The 26215-nt window shown below is 41.4% G+C and overlaps 1 protein-coding gene across 1 annotated transcript in view; it reads left to right on the top strand.

Moving 5' to 3' along the window:
• The first annotated feature begins 242 nt into the window (after positions 1-242).
• LOC139694682 (protein FAM13A) overlaps positions 243-26215 on the top strand; it is a 332141-nt gene continuing 306168 nt past the window's right edge. Inside the window, exon 1 of the mRNA XM_071593185.1 lies at positions 243-957. The gene's annotated coding sequence lies outside the window, so the exon portion shown is untranslated. The remainder of the gene's footprint in view (positions 958-26215) is intronic.

Raw genomic sequence — 26215 nt, 5'->3', positions numbered from 1 at the left:
CTTCCGGACCCCCCCCTCTTCTATACCCCGCAGTCCCCACACCCCATCGCCACCGAAGAACACATGCAAGACGGTGAGCGTGAAGTTTGGGTCGACTCGCCCGATACATCCCCCTAGTTGTGGAATTTGTTTTCTTATTTCCGTGAATTCGGTTGAAATAATTAAAAAAAAGAGAATTGTGGGATCTCTTAGACACGTTTGTTTTGGTATTCAATGTTTTTTCAGGTTTTGAGGCATGCCAACCAAATACCAATACCCTAATAGAGAGATAGGATAAAAGGATGAAAGAGAGTTTGCTTTCTTTACACCAAAAAATATTCCCGAGAGACTCGTCATCTTTCCTGCCACCGGGAAGCGGACGAAAACACATCCACCATCTTGTGGCGGGAAGAGGTTCGAGGAGAGGGCACGAGGGGGCGGGGAGTGGCCGCAACCTCTTTCTTTCATTCCTCCTCTCGCTCCGTCTCTCTGCCCCGAGCGAGATACACCCGACTTCCTCCACGAAGCGAGAGAGCGGGCGACGCCATTCGTTTGTTTGAACATTTTTATCTGTAGGGAATTGGAAGAGAGGGGAGGCGTACTTTGCGGACGGCCATACTGAAGTGTTCGCGCAAATGCATGGTTTCATGCAGAAGGCTTGTTTCTAGGAGAGTCAAACAGGCATTTGAAGAGTTTTTTATCTGAACTAACGGAAGGTTTCTTAACTCGTCCGCGGATTTGGTGTCGCCAGTGTTCGAAAAAGCAGACGTGGCCTGCCCTGCGAAAGAGTTGTAGACAAAGGTGAAGGATTATTTGTTCGGGAAGAAAAGGGGACGGGCACAATGATGTCGCTATTCCAAGTGGCGTGGACTAGATAGCATGGCGAAGGTGTTGTGTCTTGTTGATATCTCCCAAATGTTGGCGTGAATCGCACGATAATTCTCGCTGGACGGCATTTACAGCTTTGGTGACGAAAAGGTGAGTTGTTTTGAATAATGATGCTGATGTTGTTGTTGCTTGGATGTCACTTTTTGTTTGGCGGTGATAACGCTTTTAATATGGTGGGCGTTGTCCGTTGCAAAGAATTGAACTTTTCTTTATGTCATCCACATTTGAATTCTGATTCACTCGCGATCGCGTCTTGCGCTGGATTGTTATTGTTTTCATATCTGAGTAGAGTTAGTCAAGAGTTGCTAACGGTGCAGATTCCTGCCTCAGTGAAACAAAATGATAGCGTGAGTTTGCACCTTGTGCACGCTGGTATGCCTCTTGTTTATCTTAATGGTGTCATCAAGGTTCATGCATTGTAATATGATATAAGATCGTTTTTTTATGCATCTTTCTATAAAGGTTTTTTTAAAAATTATAATTTTTGTCTTTTTTTTTATTTTTATGCAGCCCTACGATTTATTTTATTAATCAAATTAATTTTATGTTAGTTGTTTATGCATCCCAATCCCTTTTTTTTCAATTTTTACGCTCGGTTCAATTATTTATGATGTAAATATTTTGTTGCGATTGTATTAGGAACCCATCTGTGATTTCCAAATTTTCAAAACTTTTTAACTTGTGATATGCAAATAATGAAATGTCGATAACCATCCCACAATTACTTCACTTAATCAGTTATAATACTAATTGTTGTAGTGTTTAATCAGATATGTATTCTTATGTGCCTTACTTAATTTGAATCTTTCTTGTATTGCTCTCACAGGCTTTGCAGCCATACAATGTAAAATACGCTTTCTGTATTTTTTCTCGCTGTAATTTTCTATTGATTTTTAGATGTTATTCTAATATATTAAATATATAAATAATGTAATTTAATTACATGGTACATAGTGTGTCTGTAGAATAAAAACATTTGCCATTTTTTTGGTGTAATCCTCGGTAGTAGAGTTAAGAACATTCCCTCTCTGTATTTCCTGTTTGTTTGGTGAAGAAATTGTTTTCATATAAAATGTGTTGTTTCGATAAATTGCAACTGCTTCACTCAAATCTAATCTATGATTTATGCTTATATAATTCTGTTTTTGTATGTGCAACAGATTCTCATTAAATTCGTTTATTAAAATATTCTTCGAAGTCATTTCTGGTTGAAGTGTTGTTGATCAAACTCCTATCAACAAAAACGCTACATGTAATGTTTGCCAGGACCTTTTAAAGGAATAAATAATTCTGTAGGAATTCTAATTCATCGTTTATCTTCTCGCCATTGGACATGCTTTGGTATTCATTATTGATGCCAAAAGGCCTATTATTGGTTGCTTTTGTACCCGTGGTATCTGGTAAGGCAATTGCAATGAACAGGTATAAAAATAGTTGCTTTGAGTGAGGGGGAATGGGAAGACTGGGATTAGTAACGAGGTAAGGTACGAGCAGCGAGTTCGTCGATTACCTACTCTTTTCATTGGAATGAAGTGATATTTTTTCCCTTTGTATGGACATTCTCTTCTCTCATTTTTAGTGAAATCATCGTTTCCCTCCATAGTCGAATTAGTGTGGGCAATTGACGCTCCGTAATGGTCAATATAATGCAGTTGTCTATTCATGCAGAGTCCTATTTTGGGAAAATATTTTGTGTAATATCACGGCTACAGAATTAGCCGAAGGGCTATACCTGCTGGTATTTGGGCCTTGATCTAAAAAAATGTAACTAGCTGAGCTGGTGAATGGTAGAGGTAAGGTATTCAGATGGTTTATCAAAAGTGTAAAAAAGTATATATCTGCTTTCACGATTAAGAATTTGCCTATAGGTTTTCTTAACGGATGCTTTATGTTGCCAAAACCATCTGACTTTTTTAAGCCATAATCCTGCTGTCTTATGAATGCAGTGCGGTATTGATTAGGAGACATGCTTGGGCAACAATCTGGAAACCAAAATGTAATGTTATCTATTAAATGTTAAAAGGAATATGTCTTCGTGGTGAGAATAATCGTGCCGAATAAGTTAACTTAGAATAAGATTTAAAATTGCCTTTGCCGACATTTTAAGATTTTTATTTCGTGTTTATTTCTTGTGTAATAATGTTCGTTCCCAAGTATTGTTGGTCGGTAATGTTCTTCTTGCATTGCCGTCACTGTCAGTTTTATTTGTGCTTGTTTCCTGGCTGTCCTCTCCAGTATTGCTATTTCCTTATCTCTCCCTTGCACCAATCCAACTTTTTTAAGTAACAGTTTCTTCTCAAGAGAATTTGTTACTTCCACCTAATCGATTGTATGCTGTGACCTGGCAAATACGTTGTATTCCAAAAGTATTTAAATTATGCCGTTCATATTACTCTCTTCGGTGAAGTCGGTCACCTGTGATTCTTAAACAAAACTATTCAATGATTATCATAATATTTTTTAAATTGATTTTGATTCGAATAAAATTCTTCCTCTTGCGTTATATTTAATTTGTACAATATTGGGGCACCCAGTCAAAGGATTTGGCCCTGCAAAATATGTCTTGTCACACTGAATAGGGCTGAGGTTAGTCTATCGCCATGCGGAGACGAACGATGCAAGTCGATTAATGACATTACCCTTTTCCTCAATCAGTTCTAATGGTTGATTTATATTCCCGCTGAGTCCTCAATTTGAGATGGCGTCGGGAAGAAGCATTTCGGTTCTTCGCCATCATCTGCCGTGGATTAGGCTGCTCTCTGCCTACTCCGCCCTCAAAACTGTTTCCAGCTATCTCTTCCGCCACGCTATCCTCCCCCCCTCTCTCCCCCTACCCATTGCATGCTCCGCTCATGATTTGGGTAGCCGTGCACACTTCGCGCACCGCTCCTCCAACTCCCTCAATATCGTCGCACATCGTTGATTCTGTTAAGATTAAGTCTTCTCCTATGTCTTCAGTTTTGACTTTGAAATCTTATACTTCTTGTAACCTATCACAAAAATGCCATCGTCGATATCTGTATCTCCCTTTCATCCGCGTTAACCATCGTTCATATTTGTTTTACTTTGAACAGAAGAGACCATTCGATCACTAGAATAGTCGACCATTATTTCATAACATTAAACGACGTTTCCTTGGTTCATCTTTTCTTCGACTTGTGCGTATTAGTCGTGCTTTATTTCGTCTTAAATGCATGAATTTGGTCGTGTAGGTATTTTCCTTGTTATAGCTTTTCCTTGATATAGTTTTTCTTGTCGTATGCCATTCCTCAGGGAAGAGTCGTGGCTAACTTGTTATATCTTAATGTTCTTAACGACTTCCTCTAAATTTTCCTCTTAATGGTTCTGCTCCATGGATGGCCATTGCTTTGTTTTTGGCTTTGATACTATCCTGCCCTTTGGAAATCTTCTCTAGCTCAAATACAAATTGTTGAAGGGTGTGGTCACCGTCTTGGAGGATTAGCGAGTCGTCTGCTAAGAGTGGCCTACTCAGAAATGTACTCTGTCAAAGTTCCTTAATTGCTGCTTCATTCCATCTTGTCATGCTGTCGTCAATGGATTTATTGGCAAGTGCTGGGACAAGTGATGAATGGTCGAGGAGGCAAAACCATCAATCTTTTATGATGCCATTTCCGACATTACCTAGGAATTATATTAAGTTGTGCTTAATATAATTTCTAGGTACTTTCTCGGATATGCTAATGTGTTTCATAGTTTTATATGTTTTTCCTTGTTCTCCACGTTCAATTTCCCTACAATATATCTGCAAATGCATTTTGACGATGACTTTTTACTTGCCCTTCTCCTTGTGCTCCCTGTTCAATTACTCTGGTGTAGCTGATAAACTGCTTCCCTCTCTTGTATTGCCTCATGAATTTTATGTTTCCAATTTATTAGTCCCTTGTGACTTCTTACCTTTCTTTTATTACCCAGTTCCTCCTTCCGTGCATTTCGTATAAATAGTTTTCAATTCGTTCTTGAGCGGAATCATTTTTGATTGGTTTTGCACTGACATGCCATCTTTAAGATGTATCCCTCCAAATATCTCTGGTGCTAGTGAGTGCTTTAACAAATTTAACCAGATTGAGAAACTTATGAATGTGCAATGGCACTCCACACTTTGCTCACAGACGTGCTTCGAATGAAGGAATGAATGAATGGGTGACTCATTCCTCGATATGAATGGTGTTTAATGTTCGAAAGGGCTGTATTCAGAGGGAGTGTTGAAAGGTGTCATATAATCTCATCTTTGAGACTCCCCTCTTTCTTGTCGTCCCCGGATAACTTTCTTCCTTTTCAAATTAATCGCCTCTTCCGATGGGTGGAGGTGCCTTCTGCCTGAAAGCAATAGTTTTCTCGGATTACGAAACTCTCTCACAGTTATTATGTGCTAATTCATACAATAAGAAAGGCTCAGACTGATGTCATTATGCTAATTAAAAAGCTGGTAAGAAGTTCTTTGCGAAATATTCTTTTATACCATAATCTTGCCCTCTTTGATCCGATGTCCCGATGACGTTTGGCGTAAGTCATGCTATCTCACTACAAAGATATGCGAAATTGTGATGAATTACTCCGAATCTATTCCATATGAGAAATATGTCCAGGGAATTGACACTCACACTCTTAGTTTACTGATATTCCATTGAGATCCGTTTAGAAGTTTTGGGAGCAGCTACGACATTAGCCAATGAATGAAGGTTATAATTTATACGAGTTTTTTTTAAGTGCAGCACATAGACTCTCTAGAGTCATCGGATATATATGTTAATCAGATGACAGTATCAATTATAATTGATGATTTAATGATATCCATGCGTATGTATGACGCAACCCTGTATAATGACAGCAAACACAATTTGTTTTTTAGAAAATGTTGACTTTTTATAGCTTTCAATTTACCTCCCTTTGCTGCCACGAAAGATAGCATCCATCCCATGCGATAAAAGCACTGAGAATGCCACGAGGCGTAAATTATTCTTGGAAGCGAGATAAAAAAGCAATGAAATAAGCTCTATGGGTAAGAAACCCTCATCATCCATTTAAATTGAACCTGATATTTCATGTTTTCAACTCGGTAGGCTGTCTACCTCCCTAAAGAACTTAACCTTGAAAAAAGAAAGAGGTCATATTCGCTGAGAGAGCGAATGGTACAAAAATGAAGGAATAAAACTAACAAGAGAATATATTTAACCGCTCAGTAATTCCAGCACATGAGATTTATTTCTTGCATTAATTTTTTCCCCGATTTGATGGACATGGCAGGCTAAATGCGAGTGAATAGCAATTCGCTTTCCACATTGTTTTAGATAAAGTACCACTTTGCGACAATTTCAGGTGTTTCACTTTCATTTCATGTGTAGAAATAATTCACCTTGACCGGGATTTGAACCCGAAACCTTCGATGGCCGCCCGAATGTTTTCGCCAGTTGAGCTATCGAGGCGTCCTCTTAAACTTCGAAAATTTGGGGTTTTTAAAGAGGCCGGACGCCGAGGGATACGGATTTGAATCCCAATCAAGGCTAATGATTTTGTAATGTACATACAGGGTATATATACTTGTATGGCGGATGACTCCATTTAAAGTTGACTCCGACCATCGCCAGCCCAGAGATAAACTGACCGATGCGATCCACTCATTGGACCCACTCACTGCAGACTGTCGGTTGACTTTCATGCCCTTTGATGTGAATGAAAGATGCCTTCTCATGCCACAGCCTAACACACATTGATTTTCCTTGTGCGTATAATTTTCGATGAATCCATAAAAGTTGCCTCAGTGTGAGCTTGGCGATTACTTTGGATGCGAACTTTACAATCAGAGATCGAAGGAAATACTGCTGCGTAAACATATTTCCTGTCTCTGTTTATTTCATATGAAATCTTTGTGAGGTATTTGACGTTCATTGTTCCGCTGACACTCGAGGCTTCAGGGGCCGATGGCCGTGGAGCACTCGTGGAGCCGGGATGTTTTCGTGGACTCCCTGCGTGATCTCGCCGTGTACTTTCCCCCTCAGGCATGTTTACGTTTCCGAATATTTTGTCCAATCAGCTTGAGTGCGAGAATTGAGTCTAAATGGTGATTTATATCCCTCCGACCACTTCTTATTTGCGTGATATCTGCTGCGATGAACAAAGCGCATTCCGACCGACTTCTCAGAGTTTGTGATCCAAGTTGTCGAGATTTTTACTCTTTTGTGCGCATGTTCTTCTCTGTGATCGACCGTGCGATTCGGCTTTAAAAACTTTCCCATTTTTCCACGAATCAAAATTCTATTAAATAAAGTCCTTGCTTCTTGCCCGCTAAGCGGATTGGCCTTCCTTAGGCGATATTTACGCTGCAGGTCATGACCAAGTTGCCCAAGTGCCAATCCGTGGCAATCGTCTCCTCTGCCACAATCCATCACTGGTTTTCATTTTTCATTGCTATCTTTCAACCAACGCCCTCTTTACCGGGTATGCATTTGTAGTATAATTGAAATATATACATCGCCCATTCGGAGAGATTTTAGGTGAAGTTTTCAAAATTTTGAAGCAATAAGCGTCGCCTGCCTTAATCGTGTATCAATAGGTTTAGAGTAAACCTTAAATGACATCTGAAAAGAAAAAAAATGTATCTCACTTCCGTCGCCTTGGCCCAATTATCAGACCCAATGCTTCAAAACGTGTGGGTGGGTTAGATCTTCCGGAAAATTAAAATAATGTTTAAAATATATTTAAAAGAAACCACACACCTCACGATCATTGCTGAAATGATTGCTATGTCTAACACACCCGCGAGGCTGTGCGAGTGCTCGCATTGCAAAGTGTTTTAAAGGTCATAATGGTAATTTCATTATCATTGGGAAATACCCCTTCAGAATTACCAGCATATTATTATTATTAGCTATTAGATACTTACATTAGTTAAAATATCCATATTATTATTTCTATCAGATGAGAGTCAATATCTCCTCGTCATCAATGAGCCCTGAAATTTATTCAAAGCATTCGAATAGTTAATTGGGTTTGCTCTCATATAAATAATTTTCAACTTGTTTGGCAATAATTGTGTTTATTTCCATGTTGTGTTTTTGTTATTTCAAAAAGTAGCTCGTCGGTCATTGATGTTTCATTCATCGGGTAACGCTGGACGACGGGATTGATCTGGGATATATGCCCCAACTTTCCCATTGAGACGATTTACATGTTCCTCCTTCTGGTCTCCTTTGCGTCGAGAGTCCAATGATATAAGTGGTTTGTATGAAAAGTACCAGGAAAAGTTTTGGAAAAAATAGATATATTTCAAATATTGCTACAATTACTCAAAATTCTTCAAAGTACATCACCCTTGAGCGCCGACACACTTTTGCCAGAGCGGATTTTCCAAGACTCTTAAAGGCTCCATGGTTGACGGAAGGTCCTTAAGGGTAGGCGTGCGAGCAGATGCTCAGCTATGTTCTTGGTCGTCCGTCGAGAGACCTTCGGGAAGAGTTTAGCGCAGATCTTTCGCTTCGCCAAAATTTCAGTGATAATTGTGTGCCCTATCATGTCAATGCCAATTTACGATCATGCACATCACACTTAATCGACGGCCTTCACGCACACGTCAGGAAAAAATTGTTACCGATACTTTTTTAATGGAAACCTTGTTAATGTGACAATAATGAAGTCAAATCATCGGATTACCTAAGAGAGTGGAGGTGGCGTTTCACGCGTGCATTAAGTAGTAGTAGTAGTAGTTTTTAGGGTAGGCGACCGACAGCTAAGGTCATTTGCGCCATAGGGGATGGACAGGAAAGGATGAAGGGTGGAGAGAAACCCGGCGTCGGCATAAGCCTACTCTTTACGAAAGGCGCCAAGGGGTCCGCGGCTTAACGTCCCATCCGACGGACGGCGTACTCACTCAAAGTGCCCTCCACAAAGCACCTCAAGTAGGGATCGAGATACCTCTGAAAAGTATTCAACACCGCCGGGATTTGAACCCGCGCCCTCAGGGTGGGAAGCCAGTACGTTAGCCCCCGCACCATCTCGATCCCCCGCGTGCATTAAGTGCAGTGTCACTCACGGGACATGCAAGTGTGCGCCGACCCGCCTCACTGCGGTGCGTCGTCTTCTTTAAACGCGTGTTCCGCTAAAAAACTATAACCGGCGTACCGCTTCCTTACCAGTTACCAGGTCTCGTGTCCCTATTAAGCGGGTGTGGTCACGCAGCAGTGTTTTCACTGTAAAAAAGTCAACAAAGCCATCTCATCAATGCCAACGTGAATTTACCTTCCCTTATAACATATTTGTGCTGCAGCACCTGAAATAATGAGAGAGATTTCGGTGTAATTAGATTTGCCAGCATAAAGCACTTGTAATTATGCCTTGACGTTGAATATTTCGGCATCCAATGTCTCCTCCGAAGTATCTAATGGCGTTTTGTCTGGGATGCATTTAAACTTAACAATTTATATTTTAAATAAGGAATTCGATCTTGCGTCAGATGGTCTGCCAATGACTCCCATGTCAGATCTGCCAACAGAGACATCTATCTGACGGAGACAGTGTTTATTTTATGATCATAACTTTTTTAATCCATTTTACATTCGGCGTACTAGCCCAGTGAATTTTTTCTCGCACCTATGGGATACACTGACTACGAACTCAAGTAATTGAGCATGATAAGGGCAGGAAAACAACGGAACTTACTATCTCTTTAGTCATATTTATGAATAAACACAGTAATTAACCCAAAGGTCGGTTTGGTAGGTGATGGTAGAGCTCACCCAGTACTAAGCCCTATACGGCGTGTGAAATTCGCACATCAGGGTAGGGGAGCCAGTTCCTTTCCCTGTGCCGGTTATAGCTTGGTACATAGCTTGGGTGAAGGTGCAGGTGCCCAGAGACTTGGCCAGGAATCGAACCCGGGGCCCTCCGATCAGTAGTCCGACGCTCTACCCCCTGGACTACCGTGACCCACATATTTATGAGTAGTAGTAGTTTTGATGGGAGGCGACCGACAGCTAAGGTCATTTGCGCCATAGGGGAAGGACAGGAAAGGATGAAGGGTGGAGAGAAACCCGGCGTCGGCATTAGCCTACTCTTTACGAAAGGCGCCAAGGGGTCCGCGGCTTAACGTCCCATCCGACGGACGGCGTACTCACTCAAAGTGCCCTCCACAAAGCACCTCAAGTAGGGATCGAGATACCTCTGAAAAATATTCAACACCGCCGGGATTTGAACCCACGCCCTCAGGGTGGGAAGCCAGTACGTTAGCCCCCGCACCATCTCGATCCCCCATATTTATGAATATTATGAATAAGTTATTAATATTGATGAATAATTAATTCTTAATAAAATCTAAGTTCATGTTCAACTTCAAGGATACTTCACTGGAATATATTCACGTGAATATATAACGTCTCCTTTACACTGGTGTGTTCCTGAATTGTGGTAGTATGGAAATTCCTGGATCTATTGAAGGTAGTGATAAAGTAATAATCTCTATTTCATTACTTCCCAAAGTCCTGCAATTCCATTATCCCTTTAGCCTGCGAATTAGTAGTAATCGGGAGATGTTCGAGAACTGCTTTCACGAGGTGGAGTTAATCGCGGTGAGAGATGACAAAGACTCCTCTTTCATGCAGGCGGCGGCATCCCCCCCCCCGACGACTGGATGAAAGGGATAACCTTCCCCCCCTCGTTGTTGGGGGTCAGTGTTCTCCCCGCGGGGCCGTCCCACGAGGGCTCTGAATAGCCGTGCGACCTTGGGGTCGTCCTTATTCGCCTGGGGTGCCTACAGGTGAGACGGCGAAGTGATACAGTTCGCCGCTTAGCGTATTTATAACTGCTCTCGGCTCCATTTCCACATCGCCTTCCGTCCCGATGGCCCCGCCTCCGTGGGCATGGACCCGGTTTAAATATAAGTGCCGATATTTTTCAGCAGGGTGTTGAAAAATGGCGTTTTTTAAAAGGGTGTTAAAAATCACCAACAGTAATGACGAGGCAACATTTTCAAGATGTTTTTTTCATTTAAAAAACCTTGGCATAATCACGTCAATCAGTTCGTCATCTGGTACCTGCATGATTGAGGCGAAATTAAAATTGACCTAATGTTGCATTGTTATTGAAATATAGGCCCTAGTATGTACGGGGGAAATTATGAGAATATTTCACGACCTTCCATCGCCGGACAATAAGTCAGTGTAAGTCTGAGTTGAGCTTGAAATCAATTTACATGGAAGGATGATGTTGACTCATGTTAATAGTGCATGTGCAGATGTTCGCCGCGACGGGTGTGTTTCCTTAAATCGAGGAATTTGGCTGCATAAAACTCCGCGGATTTCAATGGTGGGTGCGTTTCTTCCATCACTTAATATGTAGAACCCGGCAAGTCACGGTCCGTGGATAAAGTCCCGGTCAAGGAGAGTTTTTCTGCTTGGAATCTGCACCCTTTCCAACTGGCCTTGTGTTAATCAGTTATGCGCGATAGAGAGCTTAGTGGATAGTAAGTCAAAACACAGTTTTACATATATATATATATATATATATATATATATATATATATATATATATATATATATATATATATATATATATATATATATATATATATATACACACACACACACACACACACGAGGGTCATCCGGAAAGTAGTACCCGTTCGTGAAATAAAGACACAAAAGTAAATATTAACAAACATAAAAAATTTTATTTGAAAGAGGATACTTTAAACTACTTCTCAACATAATCTCCAAGCAAATTAAGGCATTTGTCATAACGTGTGACAAGTTTCTGTATTCCTGCTGCATAGTCCTTCGCCGCCAGCTCATTGAGATACGCGAGGGACCCATCTTGCACAAATTTTTGCATAATGCAGATGGTGTTTAACAATTTCATGAACAATTGTTCGAGAAACATTGGGAAAATGCTCACAGATGTCATCAATTGTGACGCGCCGATCGTTCCTCACGAATTCGTCTCAACTGAGCTCACCAGTTGGTCTGTAATGACAGACGGTCTCCCCGAACGCTCATCGTCGTGTGTGTTCCCCCTCCCCATGTTGAAGTTGCGACACCACCGCCGAACAGACGACTCGTCCATTACATTGTCTCCATACACCTCCTTTAATTGGCGATGAATATCACATGGGCGAACGTTTCTTGCATTGAGGAATTTAATCACTGCCCTCACTTCACAACTGGCGGCGTTCTCAATTTTTTTAAACATTGTAAACAATCACAGAAACAACACAGGCAATGCTAGCGTCACGCAACTTGGCTCAGAGAAGGCAGACAAGCCACTGAAGCTATCTGACCTCGTCCAGCGGCTACTCGCGTCGTCAGCACTTCATGCGGCACGAACGGGTACTACTTTCCGGATGACCCTCGTATGTGTATATATATATATAGTGTATATAAAAACACAGATGTAGATTTTTAGAATATAGAGACACAAAGAAAGGACACTCACAATTTGTTATTTTACGTTTCGACAGCACGGCTGTCGTCTTCAGAAGGTCTGTCTGTGATTGTCTGATTCTGAAGACGACAGCCGTGCTGTCGAAACGTAAAATAACAAATTGTGAGTGTCCTTTCTTTGTGTCTCTATATTCTAAAAATCTACATCTGTGTTTTTATATATTTATGCGTCACCGAAGAGCGTTCCATTTCGAAGATATTTTATATATATATATATATATATATATATATATATATATATATAAATATATATATATATATATATATATATATATATATATATATATTAATTTTCGATTATTGCAATCCCACCTCCTTCAAAAGAAAGAGTAGGGGTATTACCAATAGACATTTTATGCTATTTTCACGGTAGCATTTACTTTAAAAAAACCATTAGCACAGCCCGATCGTCGGTTTGGTAGGTGATGGCAGTGTTCACCCAGTAATAAGCCCGGCGGCGTGTGAAATTCACACATCAGGGTAGGGGGGTCAGTTCCTTTCCCTGTGCCGGTTATGGTTTCCCCAGGAAGATATCGCATAGCTTGGATGGAGCTGCAGGTGCCCAGAGAGGCTTGCCCGGGATTCGAACCTGGGCCTTCTGGTCGGTAGTCCGGCTCTCTACCTCTAGGCAACCGCGACCCACATATTTATTATAGATAATCATATTATATTAAAACAGAGAGAGGTGCATGGAAAATACTTGTGTGATATGAATTGAGTGTGATCAACAACCAACCCCCACATTTCTTGAGTGACTCAATTTTAAGACGCATACCGTTGTTGGATGGGTGGTTTCAGCGCCGGAAGTTTCGTTACATCTACATAATACCTCGGAAGCCGTCGCAGGGGCGTGTGGCGGGAGTTGTCAGCTGAACATCCGTGAAAGAGAATTAAACCACATGCAAAATTACACCCGCATTGACGTATATATTCATGCTGAAACCTTTTCGACTTACACGCATGCAAGTGCATGTAAACTAACATGGATATGCTCTTTAGAGTATCGTTAAAATCTATCTAATAACAAATGGCAAATCAGAATTGAAAAGTAAGAAGGGGAAATCCAACGATCCCATGAATGTGCCACTCATGATCTCCGCCCCCAAAGACACAGGGAGGAATGTGGCACACCGCAGAACTCGGTGGAAACGGTTTCAAACACTGACCCGTAGTAAGGCCGTGAGTATATTACTCATAAGAGGCACCATACACTGTCGAATACTCATATTTTATATAAATATATATATATATATATATATATATATATATATATATATATATATATAGTACAATACACAGTAACACACAATATAGAAACACAAAAAAAAAGAAGAACACTCACACGTTATTTCTTGATATTTCGACGGAAACAATCCGTCTTCCTCTGAAGATATAGAAGTAATGGCTGTGTATTGTACTATTCGGCACTTCCGTGTTACGCCTACGAAAGCATATATATATATATATATATATATATATATATATATATATATATATATATATATATATCCCATCCCTCCCCGGACTACAACCTTGGCGTGGTGGAAGGGCTTGTGCGTTCCGATGACCCCTAGAGCTGTGCTGGCGGGAGTAATAAAAATTGCTCCTGGTAGGGTCACCCATGCCAGATAGGTCGAAGGTTAGGAGCCAGACGAAAGGTAGTCCACGCAGCGTCTGTTCCTCAGTGAGGCGGCTGCAATGGCGTCTGACCCCAGTGGGGCGGCCAGTAAGTGATGGTGTCACGTTAAAAACACTATTGAGGAAGGCAACGGGAAACCACCTCAATTATCATTCCCAAGAACAATGTGATGGACAATAGAGATATTTTGAGTCCTGGCAACCACGGGGCTCGGCCCAATCGGCCGTGTGTCGTGCCCGGCAGCGGGGGAGGCAAGGCTTCCGCGGTCGTCATCCCACGAAACCCTTGCAAGGGAAAACCAGCAGCAGCAGGACAAAAGACGCAGGAGAAGAAGACCAAATTAGTTAGAATAGGAACGTGGAATGTTAGGACAATGATGAGGACAGGGAAATTGGAGAATGTTAGGCGAGGGATGGAAAGGGGAAATATCGATATTTTACGTCTATGCGAGGTGAGAGGGAAAGATAGCGGGGATTACTGGAGTGATAAGTATAGAAAAATATACAGCGGTGGGGACGAGAGCCAACGAGGAGTTGCCATAGTATTAAATGAAGAGGTAGGAAGAAGCGTAGTCAACACAGAGCAGGTAACGGATAGAATACTACTAGTGGAGATAAAAGCAGAACCGACGAACTTAGTTATTATTCAGGTATACATGCCACCGAGCAACCATAAGGAAGAAGAGGTCGATAGGATATACGATCAGTTGGAGGACATGATCGCGTGTGTTCCTGCAGGGAAACATTTGATAGTGATGGGGGATTGGAATGCGGCGGTAGGCGAAGGAAGAGATGGTGATGAGGTGGGGGACTACGGTTTAGGCACGAGGAATGACCGCGGGGAGAAAGCAGTTGAGTTCTGCAGGAGACAGGGGTTAGTCATCACCAACACTTGGTTTAGACACCACAAAAGACGCAGGTATACATGGAAAATGCCAGGCGACTCAGGAAGATATCAGCTAGATTATATCCTGGTTAGACACAGGTTTAGGAACAGTGTGATAAATTCCCACAGTTTCCCGGGAGCGGATGCGGACTCAGACCACAATTTAGTTGTTATGAAATGTAGCGTACGTTTCAAAAAGATAAGGCAGGGGCGGCGAGTTAGAAAATGGAATGTAGAAGCATTAAATGGGTTGAAAAGGAAGGAATACAAACAGGCGGTAGAGAAAATCTTGGAGGATGGTAAAGGGCTTAGTACTATCGAAGAAAAATGGGACATGATCAAGAAAGGGTTGTCTAAAGCCGCAAGAGACACTATTGGAACCGTTAACACAAAAAGGACTAGGAAACCATGGATCACGGATGAGATGATTACAAAGATGGATGAGCGGCGAAAATGGAAGGATATAAATACAGAATTAGGCAAAATGAAGTACAAAGAATTAAACAATAAATTGACGCGGGCAACAAATAAAGCAAAAGAAGCATGGTGGAAGACGCAGTGCGAGGATATGGAAAGTCTGCAGAGGAAGGGTGAAATCGGTGCGCTGTACAGCAAAGTTAAATCGTTATCGGGAAGTAAGAAAGGAAGAGCTATGCTAACAGTTAGAGATAAGGCTGGTAAGGTAATAGTTGACGCAGGAAAGATCCAAGAGAGATGGAAGGAGTATATAGAAGAACTGTATAGTAAAGAACTCGGACCAACAAAGTTAGACATTGAAAAAGAAAATGACGTAGAGGAAGACAGCTTAGGTCCAGGCATACTAGACAATGAGATAGAAAGGGCATTAAGGGAGATGAAACTAAATAAGGCCGTGGGGGTAGATAACATTCCCGTGGAACTTTTAAAATGCTTAGGAAAATGTGGGAGGAAGAGGCTATATGGGCTGATCCGTAGTATTTATGAGGAGGGAATCTGGCCGGAAGACTTTGTGAGATCAGTTTTAGTTCCTATTCCGAAAAAGGTAAAGGCCACGTCATGTGAGGACTATAGGACAATTAGTTTGATATCCCACGCAGCTAAGGTTGTTCTCAGGATCATAAACAAAAGGATAGAGAGTAGGGCAAATGATTACTTAGGGGATGATCAGTTTGGGTTTAGGAAGGGGAGAGGTACGCGTGAGGCCATTGCAGTAATGAGATTATTAATCGAGAGGAATATAGAACACAACCAGGAGGTATTTGCCTGTTTCGTAGATTTCGAAAAAGCGTTTGATAGAGTGAATTGGGAAAAACTAATGAGTATTCTGCAGAAGATAGGAATAGATTGGAGGGAAAGGAGGCTAATCCGCAACCTGTACATGTCTCAGACTGCTCAGGTGCGGGTGGGAAACGGGGAGTCAGGATGGGCAGTGTTAGGAAGAGGTGTAAGGCAGGGTTGCCCATTATCACCGTTGCTGTTCAACCTGTATGCAGAGGAAATGATTAAAGAGGCATGGGAAGAACTGGAGGTAGGAATGAAAGTGGGCGGGGAATTCGTAAAATCAGTTAGGTTTGCTGATGACCAAGCTTTAGTTTGTCAGTCAGCCAAGGGGCTGCAAGCATTGCTGAGTGAATTGGAAATTCAGTGCGACAGGTATGGGATGAGAATCAATATTAATAAAACAAAGGTTATGCGATTTTCTTGAAAGAAAAAGGGCAAGCTTAACATTAAAATAGGAGGGCAAAAACTAGAGCAGGTAGAACAGTTTACGTATCTCGGTAGTGTTTTGGACCAACACGGTCAAAGTAGTAGGGACGTAAGGAGAAGAATTGCGCTAGGCAAAGAGGCTTTCAGAAGGAGGAGGGAGTTGATGACGGGGACTTTGAGTAAGGATGTTAAGAAAAGACTCGTAAAAACTTTGATATGGAGCGTAGCTATGTACGGTGCGGAAACGTGGTCGTTGAAGCAAGAGGATAGACGTAGATTGGAGGCTTTTGAAATGTGGGTGTGGAGAAGAATCGAGAAGGTGAAATGGACAGAGAAGAAAACAAATGAGGAAGTACTTGGTATGGTGGGCGAAGAGAGGGGTTTGTTGGGAGCAATCCTATGGAGGCAGGAAAAGTGGATGAAGGGGGTGTTGACCGGCAGTGGGATGTTGAAGACTGTGATAGAGGGTAGAATGTTGGGCAAAAGAGGAAAGGGAAGGAACAGGATAGGGATGCTGGACGGGATGAAGGGAGGAAGAAAGTACTTAGAGATGAAGAGGGACCTGATATAGAGTAGGATGATGGATTTTGTGTTTTGTTAGGAGTAATAAAATTTTTGTTTGGTAGTTGTGTCCATCCAAAAACCTACCTTAACCGGTATATTACCTTTAAAAAAAAAAAAATATATCCCATCAGTTGTTCTCCAGTGGTGCCCACGTGGGTTTTAGTGGAGCTGCTATTTATGCTAATACATTCACGCCAATGGGGTCAAGAAAGTCTTCACGGACGTGCGCGATATTTTCCAGAAATATATAGTTAGCCTCAAAACTTATCCCGACCCCATCACCTCGCTGGTGCTACTCGTACAAACGTGAAGGGACAAGGGGTGATAAAGAGAAACTTTACCAGGAGGTCACATCAGCTTACCGTAACAACTGGACAGGGAGTAATTGGCATCCCTGCCTCTATTAATTAAATGTTATGCAAGCATTTTTTCTTGCAGATAAAAGAGTTGCCGCCCGTGTTTGTATTGTCGTTATTCGATGACGTTGCGTTGGGGCCGTCATCGCGTGCTCAACACCGCGTCAGCGTGGATTGTGCTCATGCGAACTTAGATAAAGGGGTGTGCGAACAAAAATATGCTGAACCTGTCCCTTTCGATAAACTCTTGGAGAACTTGAGATACTTTAACCGACGCTCACTATTTTCGTCAGTGACCTATAATTCAGAATGGATAATTCGTGTCAGATTCATTGAATTATTCAGTATTAATTCGTATTTTACATACTGCAATTATGGAAATTTGCAAGGTTATTTAGTTCAATCGTACTATTTAGTATGACAGTACATGTACGCTATTTCCCCTGTTGTAAAAGTTAATATTTAGGTCATTTTATGAGTTGAAAAATTATTGTCACCAATGCCAATGCATAAGTAGTAAACCTTTACTACTCCTTCGGAACTAGGTTCCACTGGAGCCATGGAGTGTATTTTTGGAAGTGTTAGCAAAAGGGGTGAGTTATTTTTATTAGAAATGTAACTGACTAGTACATGTACTTGTTGGTGTTTTCTATTCCGATGGGGTTTAGTTCAAGAGTTCTCAGTTCTTCACAATTTTAGTCTGATCTTTGTTTTCGAACACGAAATTTAGGATATACATATTTTATGGATATGTCACGGTACGATAAGTGCGAAACTTATCGGCGAAGCCGCAAGTACGAAAGTCTTTACGATCTGTCGCGCAAACCCTCCCCAAATAAAAAGTGATTACGCAGAAATATCTGTTCAGTGCAGACGCTATGTCATATTTCACTATTGCTGCGCATAATTTCAACTCGAGTGACTTAATCTTCACCAAAAACAGCCATGATACGAAAAGAATGCCAAATTTTCATGAGAAAATGTATCACTGGGAGAAAAGATACTAGCTTATTGCAGTAAGAAATCGTTAGATGTAATTGTAGACATTTTCTTTAAAGGTAAATGTCGAATTACTGTCATCAAAATGTTTTTCGGTGCCCATAATTTTGCCATAGTTAAGCCATATCTAATAATTTAGAAGTTTCTCCACAAATCCATGCATTTCATTGCGGCGCATTCCATTTTATGGCGAACGAGACAATTTAATTTAAGTATTTACGAGTATCCATTAGATTTACATTTCGAATAACCGTATTTGTTTTTCCACTGAGGTTATTTCCGATCAGGTGACGTAGTGGTTTATTGGACATGGCGTTCGGGAACCAAGATGCGTTCGCAATCGAATTTCCAATTCGGTCGACCCCATCGCCAATCCAAGCCGAGAGATTTCTCTCCCTGTTCCGTATCCCTATCCACCACCCCCCACATCTCACTCCCTCTCCCTCTCTCTGCACTATCATAAACAACCTTGGATTGTTTATTTCGAGATAAATTTACTATTTTTTGGCGCCCATTATAACTATTCAGTGAAAGCGTTTTTTGTCAATTGTAACCAGCACTCGATATAATTCATAGTATACCCCTCGAAAGTGAAATGCCCCCGAAGCTATTCATGGGCTGTTTCCGCTGCTCTTGAATCCCTCGCTTCGACATCCCTAGGACGCGCGTAGATCTCTCCTCAACTTGGAGGAAGTGTTCCCCATCCCTCCCTCCCTCGAGTCACGCGACGTGTCTGGCCGGATCGCGTGTGCGCAGTTGCGTGATCCTGGGAACAGTGCAGCCGAGGATCCGGACAATGAATTCAATTGTCTCGAATTGAGACGATTTGGAGTCGAGCTCCCACCACGTGACGTTATCTCTATGTTATCCATAACACGAGTGCGTCCGCGTTCCTTACGAAATGTCCTCCTCGACGTCAGTTCGAAATTAGAACGACCTTCGCGGTGTATTCGTCACAAGTGTCTCACAAAAGGAGGGGCATTTTGAAAGGAGCTGTTTCGTCTCTTTTCTTTCCATGCCAAACGTGTACTTGCATTAAATACGAAACGATTGCTATCAAATTCTATCTCTATAATTCGGAAGTTGGACACTGTTTAATGTTTGATTTTATTTATTGAATAGAATTTTTGTGCATATTTGCATTAGAGGGTTTTTTTAAATCCAAAATGCTAAATTATTTGCGCAGCAAAATTCATAAATTAGACTTTCGTGAATGTTGTGCACGAAGGTGGTATAGTTAGTGAATTTAGAAATTCTTATTTTTCAGCAAAAGTCTAGAAAAATAGTTAACTTAATTCGCGTGTGGTCAGCCTTATATAACATCGGTCCCAAATACCATCTTCCATCTCTCTTTCAGGTTTATATTCAAATAATGTCATACCACATATGTGTTTATTTGTAACAAAATCTTAGTTAACAATTATCCAGGATGGGGGTAATGAGGTGGGGGGGATTCAGCATGCAGGTAAAGTTACTAACAGAGTGGATTGCATCGTCTGAGTGGATTGCATTGTCGGCGCAGTCTTTGCTTTTGTAATATACGTGTCACAGTTCTTTCCCTGAGCTTGGAGACTTGAATTTGGAGACGCTGAGCAAGAGAGAGACAAGTCGTTCGCATTGCTGCGTTTGAATTTCTTCCCACAGAGGGAGCAGTCAGGCAGACGTTTGCTATTGAGTCGCGTTAGCTAACGACCTAAATGCAATTCAGACTTGGTGTGATACATGGCAATTGAAATTAAATTTGAAAAAATGCTTAGTAATACATTTTTGGGAAAAGAGTAATTCCCTCCCATTTAGTTACAAAGTGAAACAAACAGAAATTGCGAGGGTAGATTCCTTTAAGTACTTGGGTGTAACAATTACTCACGATCTGAAATCCACACATACGAGAAATATGCGGTCGTGCTAATAAAAAAATTTGGATTTGTAAAAAGAGTGCCGGGTAAATGTGGCGAAAAAGTGAAGGAACGATGTTTTCTTGCCCTAGTCAGGCCCCACCTAGAGTATGCTGCCAGTATATTGGCTCCTCAAAGATAAATTTGATTTCGGAATTGGATCGAGTTCAGCGGAGGGGGGCTAGATTTGTCAAAAATTATTATCACCAACGCAGTAGCGTAACTAGATAATTTAGGCTGGGATTCCCTTAAATAGAGGTGTTTAAAATATAGATTAAACTTATTAAAAGCATTTAAAGATGGGTCCTTTTTCGATGACATCAAGAACATAATACGAACCCCAACGTATTACGGGCAGAGGGATCACGAATATAAGATTGGAGAGATAGACTGCAAGACTGACAGGTTTAAATGGTTATTTTTTCCAAGAACAATAAGAGACCAGAATGTTTCTAATCGAAATCCCCCAGGAGTCGGCTCGACATAATAAGTATTAACCTACAAGTTAGCGACAGCGCATCGTTATACTAGTATATTTATATATATATTTCTTTGCAGGTTCCTCCCACCTTTCCCCATCCATTTGAAAAACCCTAACCCCCTCATCCCTTACCCTTTCATCCTGGTGCTGCACCCCCTGCCACACACCTTCTTGGTGGCTCGCAGGGTATTGATGTAGATAGATGTAGATGTAGATGCTATGGCACGCACACATTTTACCCCGAGAGAGACACCACGGGGACGTGAAATGATTGATTTGCCGGGACTGAGACGTAATGTCCAACCACATTTATTTTTCATTCTTCCTCTGTTGGGTGCGCGTACATCAGGGAGCCGATGCTTAGATAGACATTTTTTTCTAAGTATACAATAATAGAGCGAATGCTCTATCACGTTTGTACTTTTTTTGCCGGAACTGCTACATTTCGCAGGATTTGAGGTATTCCTTAAATCCGTGTTTTCTAGAGGGAGATATCCTTCCCCGCCACGAGGGCCCGAGGCGTATTACTGCAGGAAGCTCTGAGTTGGTTTTTCTTTATAATTTGAAAGAGAACAGAAATAATCGGAGTTCACCGTAGATTCGGAAACCCATTGTTTGAAGGTGGTAAAAGGGTTGGCGGGGCAGAGTTGCAATGGCGGCATTAGTTTCACAAATTTCACTATCCTAGAAAATATTCCATATCGAAATTCTTGCCTCTATGATTCCTAGCGTTACGGTAACTTCCTATCCGGCTGTGCACTGACTGCTTCCGCGTAGGGAGCCCCCACAGCTACTTAGACGTCTTAGCCCCACGGGCGATTTTTGTGTGAATGGCGTGTTTGTTGTAGTAGTGAGCTCGGCGTTATTCTATTCACTTTCGGAGGAGACTCCTTTCCAGAGAAGACTGGATGCAGCTCCTCTGACTAGTCCTTAATATTGATTGGCCTACCCTTCCACTTCCTTCCATTTCCCTTCCTTCGTTGCCCCTTTCCGCCCTCTCTCTCTCTTTCTTTCTCGCCTACTTTTTGCCATCTCCGCGCCCCCCCCTTCGATCGCTCGGGCCTTTCCCTTTCCCGACCACGCCCCCTCGTTCGCGAAAATTGTGGATAAATGGACCCTTCTTCAAGGCTGAATTTTTTATGGTCCCTCACGTCAGAGGGAGGAAAAATATTCTGCCGTGTAATCTTAGGTTGGCTTTGGAATTCAGTCGAGTTAGTGGGTCGGGCACCCACCGCCGCCTTCTGGAAAAAAATTAATATGCGCCAAATCTCTCCTCGGCTGGCAAGATAAGATAAAATTTCCTCCGGCTTCAGCAACTCATTCAATCACCTCGCGCTATATTTGAATTCCCTGTGGCGTTGGGCAGATATACTTAGCAGCCATCGTAGCTACACTCGCAAAAACTGAGACCACGCGCGATTTTCAAGGTCTCGGAAGTGTCCTTTTTCAAGGCCTGAAAGGCGTTGTGGTGCATCGGAATTAATTACAGCTCTCTATGCCCTTATGTTTTTTCAAGACTTAAGGGAAAGACTCACATTTAAATACCTCAGGTTCGGATGTCTCCAAACCCTTTCCGTTTATTTCCCATCCGGTTTCCGTATCAGCGTAATTATGTGTGGCAGTAGAATTTTAATTATTAATATATATATATTTGGAAAATAATTCAAGAATATTTTTTGATTTTTGTACGTAGTATTTTGTAATTTTAAAATTATTCGCCTTTTAAGAGTATTTTACTCTGACAGGAACCAAGATTTTGAGGTGTGATTGACAGGCAAACGGCACAAGGCATTAGTTCAGTGTATTTTGCAAGAAATTGAGAAATTTCCACAACCGGGAATGTAATACAGTAACCAATACTCATTAGGTACTTCTCAAATTTTTATTTCTTCGATTCGCCACACCCATGCCATGTAAAAATTTCAAATTTGCTTTGTTGTTTACGCTTGCGTATTTGTTGAATTGTATTATTCTCTCTGCTACCTGGAGGAAATGCAACCTACGATTCGCGCGTTATGTTTCATCTGAATTTTATAGTCTCGTAAATGCTTATTCACGTTTAATTTCTTGTATGTGCAAGCGTTCTATTTTGACTTAATTTTATAATTGAGAACTTTCACTTCAGGATACGCTTAAAAAAATTAACCTTATTTTTTGTTTCCTGTTCTGACGGCTCATCATCGAGGTCGAAGCGGTTGGCCTTTATTATTCAAAAGTGGGATTTTCTATTTCCACATGCATAGCCCTGCCACCAAATCAAAGATAGCCCTCCTGCATTACATCATAATTTTCTGGATTTATTCAAATCCAAAAATAATTAGGATATATCAGAAGATTACTGGGTAAATGTGATGAAAAGTTCGAAGAAAAATGTTATCTGTCGCTTGTAAGGCCTCATTTAGAATATGCTGCAAGTATTCAACTTCACGAAGTTGGATTAATTGCCGAAAGGGGTCGCGTGCAGCGTAGAGGAGCTAGATTTTTAAAATATTGTTATGATAAACTTAGTAGAGTATCCAAAATATTAGAGCAAATAGGTTGGGAGTCACTCTCGGAGCGAAGGTTAAATTAGAAATTAAATCTTTTGCATAAATTGGAAGAATGTCTCTCTTGCAGTGGTGTTGAAAATGTATTATTACCTCGATCGCACTACGGTTGGAAAGATCATGTGAATAAAATTAGAGAGATTAAGTGCAGAACAGATAGATTGGAGATGTCATTTTTTCCACGAACTATGAGGGATCAAAATAACGTAGACCGACTGCGGTTGGGGTAAAAAATATAGCCGGATCGAAATTATTCTGGTGTCTATTCACCCCCTGCTATTCACACCTTCTAGCGGTGGTTTGCAGGGTGCTAAAAATGCTAAAGACATTCCCCACTGGTGAATCCTTTGCACTGTAATTATTGAGTGCAGCATATTTCTGGTGGTATGCTAGAGAGAGGAATATTAAATTCAAATTGTCGGTTGATTTTGAGTTTCTTCGAAACTCGGATATTTTTCAGCGTTTGAAAAATGAAATCTTTGAAAAGGCGTCGTGATAATACCATTCGCCTGCGTCGTTGTTTGAAATTCTTCGTCCTATTGAGACTTTTCTTCGACATCGACATAAATACCCCGCGATCCACCAAAAAGATGTGTGGCAGGGGGTGCAGGCATCAGGTGGGAAGGGTTATTGATAAGGGAGGATAGAGGAGGGAAACGGCCGAGGCGAGGGTGTGTTTAAATGATTGATTCCCATTGACAATATAACGTTTACAGACACAGCGTCTGTAAACGTTAGATTGTCAATGGGAAGCGTAGCCATTTCCCACTGCTGGTTTCCCTTCTCCCTCCGCGTATAATTTCCTCTTTTCTGAACGCGCGTGAAGAGCGAGAGAAAAGTAGAAATTCGTGTTGGCAATGGCCACCTTTCTCTAGTACGTCTCGCCTCTGCATCCATTTCTTGCGCCGGGACCTCCTCCCGACTGGCACCGCGGGAGCAGTGGTGTCTGGTTCCCCGGGGCACCAAGGCAAAGAAAGTATTGCCGGCGCAAAACGGGGCGGTAGCTATTGTCTCGTCTTCGAAGCGATGAGATCCGCATCGGTGGCGAAGCTATCGATTCATCCCCCCCCCCCCGCGACCACTCCTCTCTCCGTTTTGAATTTTGTGTGCTCCCACCATCTCGCCTGCTCACCTCTATTGAGCCCCACCGGATGCGTTGGGTCTCACTCACATCGTCTCTCGGTTTTATTTCCTCCCGAGGCCGTGTTGTGGTTGGATTGGGACAACAGAATACCGTAAAGCTCTTTCGACATTTTTTGCACCATTCGTCCACGATCAAAAAGAACTCAATAGAGTTCATTTCCGCGACGCGCTGCAGAAATTTGCTCGCTAATCTGATGAAAATTATCTTGGAATGTAAAATAAAATGTGCAGAGACGTGAATGGAGGTGTATTTGTCTCCTTATATAGGGAGAATTTAGAGATTGTGTTAGAAAGCAGATTGTTGGAGAAAGGCGGAAGACGATAGAGGCGCGTATTAGATCGATTTGAGTGGGACTGGCAGTTATTAGGAGTCTTAAGAAGGCAAGAGTGAATGAGTAAGTGGCTTTATATATATATATATATGTGTGTGTGTGTGTGTATAAATATATAAGTATATATGTATGAATATTAAATATGTATATAAGTATATAAATATATATATATGTATAAATAAATAAATAAATATATGTATAAATATATATATATATATATATATATATATATATATTTAGTTTCATCTCCCTTAATGCCCTTTCTATCTCATTTTTGAGTATGCCTGGACCTAACCTATCTTCATCTACGTCATATTTTATTTATATGTCTGACCTGACTGGCTTTAGTTCTTTACCATTCAGTTCTTCTATATATTCCTTTCATCTCTCTTGGATCTTTCCTGTGTCAACTATTATCTTACCCGCCTTTTCTCTAACTGTTAGCGGAGATATTCCCTTCTTACTTCCCGATAAAAATTTAAAACTGCTGTACAGCGCACCAATTTCACCGTTCCTTTGCAAACTTTCCATATCCTCGCACTGCACGTTTTTCACCATGCTTCTTTTGCTTTATTGTTGCCAGCCTCATATTGTTTAACTCATTGCACTTTATTTTGCCTAACTCTATGTTTACATTCTTCCATTTTCTCTTCTCATCCATCTTTGTAAACATCTCATCCGTGATCCATGGTTTCCTAGTCCTTTTTGCGTTAAGGGTTCCAATAGTGTCTTTTGCGGCTTTCGATAACCCTTTCTTGATACTTTCCCATTTTTCTTCGATAGTTCTTAGCCCTTTGCCATCCTCCATAATTTACTCTACAGCCTGTTGGTACTCCTTCCTTTTCAATCCATTTAATGCTTCGACATTCCATTTTCTAACTCGCCGCCCCTGCCTTATCTTTTTGAAACGGACGCTACATTTCATAACAACTAAATTGTGGTCAGAGTCCGCATCCGCTCCCGGGAAGCTGTGCGAATTTATCACACTGTTCCTAAACCTGTGTCTAACCAGAATACCTTTTTTATTCCCTCCTTTTTACCTTTTACCCCTTCTTGACTTGTGGCGTTAGCCAACTAATTTCATTTGTACTTTGTTTAGAAAGGTAAACTGTTTACGGCTATTGGAGTTTCACATTCATTCAATAGCTAATACCTGTCTGAGTCACCTGGCATTTTTCATGTACAACTGCGTCTTTTGTGGTGTCTAAACCAAGTGTTGCTGATGACTAACCCCCGTCTCCTGCAGAACTCAACTGCTTTCTCCCCGCGGTCATTCCTCGTGCCTAAACCGTAGTCCCCGGCCTCATCACCATCTCTTCCTTCGCCTACCGTCGCATTCCAATCCCCCATTTATATCAAGTGTTTCCCTGTAGAA

The sequence above is a fragment of the Hetaerina americana genome, unplaced genomic scaffold (assembly GCF_022747635.1).
Source record: "Hetaerina americana unplaced genomic scaffold, ioHetAmer1.1.p SCAF_52, whole genome shotgun sequence".
Classification (NCBI taxonomy): Eukaryota; Metazoa; Arthropoda; class Insecta; order Odonata; family Calopterygidae; genus Hetaerina; species Hetaerina americana.
This window is presented reverse-complemented; position numbering and strand designations above follow the sequence as displayed.